The following is a 1,769-nucleotide window of genomic DNA, read 5'->3' on the forward strand; positions in this document are numbered from 1 at the left end:
AGACCGGCCACCTCCCTCCTGTAGGCTGCTTCGTCCCCGACAGTGATGCAACCTATCACTGCAGTGTTGTCCGCAAAACTTTAGGATGATGTTGTACTTGTGAGAAGTGACACAGTCATGGGTGAACTGGGTGTCGAGGATGGGACTGAGGACACATTCCTGTGGGGTGCCAATGTTCATGATAATGCTGACTAAAATCCTGCTGCCAATCCTGACAGACTGGGGCCTGCCAGTCAGAAAGTCCAGGAGACAGTCACAGAGGGTGGGGTGCAGACCCAGTGTGGACAGTTTGTGGGTGAGTGTGTGGGGGACAACTGTGTTGAAGGTGGAGCTGTAGTCAATGAAGAGTATCCTGATGTAGGAGTCTCCATTTTCCAGGTGAGAAAGGGAATAGTGGACGGCAGCCATGGTAGCGTCTGTGGTGACCTTGTTAGGCCAGTAGGCATACTGCAGGGGATCTAGGGTGTCCGGTATACTGCTCTGCATGTGGTCCAGCACCACTCTCTCAAAACACTTCATAATGATGTGGTTGAGTGCCACTGGCCTGTAGTTGTTCAGGCAGGAGACTGGGCTCTTCTTGGGAAGCGGGATGATGGTAAGAAAAAGCCAGCATTCGAGAGTGGAACACGCAAACACGTCTGCCTCGGAGGGCGCCATGATAACATCAGCCTAGAATGCTCTTGCTATGAAGCAACAGTGCTAACCATTGCATCATGCCCCCCTTTAGTTTGAAGTAATGCTAAATTCAGTTCAGAATATCTGAGATATTCACTTATTCATGTCATTTTGGTAGAACAGTCCCAAACCTTGGACTTAAAGCAACAATATGTAACTTTTTTTTACATTAAAATAGCTTCAAAATCATTTTGATGGTAAACTGATGTCTGATAAGGTAAATTGCATCTCTGCTATTCTATGATTCTTACAGGGGTTCACACATGCAGAGACAAATCCCTGGGCCTTTATTGAATTTTGATATTTTTTCAGGTGAGAAAGTCACCATTTAGACATGTGACTGTGTGGTCAGTATATCTAAGTAATGCCAATTTAGAATTTTTTCTGACTTTTTCAGAGATGTGATTACTCTTTATCTGACCAAGCTAGCTCTATTAGCAGGCAGCTTGTTCAGACCACAGTAGTCTGTCTGCGATGATGCCGGTGTTCCAGCTGCACATTATAGCTGCATTCCACTGTTGGAAATTTGCTCTGATGTTTTCAGAGCTGTGAGGACCCACTAGTAGACAAAGCTAACTCTCCTTAGCAGGCAGCTACCTCTCGTTCAGAGCAGAGTCAGCAAGGACGCTGGTGTTCCAGTTGTACATTGAGAGAACTGTGAATGATCACATTTTTGATAACTAGGTTGGAAGAAGAATTTCTAAACAATATTTTCAGAATCACAGAACTCATATGTAATCTCTATGAATAGACCAGGAAAAACATCTCCATGTTCTAAACAAGAAAGTGGACGAATATGCTATAGCATTCTTTGACCCTCTTTAGATTTTGGACGCAGTAAGATAGTTCTTAGATATATAGAATTAATCTTATAGTATTTTTGGTCACTGCTCTAATCTGAAATTCTCACAATGTCCTCTCACAGTTTAACAGATGAAAAAGCTTGGAGGATTGCAGCACCAGTTTCCATTGTATTTCTTTATAAAGGATGACTTTATTAATGTGCTTCTGATGTAATTAGACAATCTAATAAATTAATCAAGGTTATTTGTTTCAAAGCAGTCATGCTATTTAGCTTAATTACCTAGTTTAAC

The sequence above is a fragment of the Monopterus albus genome, unplaced genomic scaffold (assembly GCF_001952655.1).
Source record: "Monopterus albus unplaced genomic scaffold, M_albus_1.0 scaffold111.1, whole genome shotgun sequence".
In the NCBI taxonomy this organism is placed as follows: domain Eukaryota; kingdom Metazoa; phylum Chordata; class Actinopteri; order Synbranchiformes; family Synbranchidae; genus Monopterus; species Monopterus albus.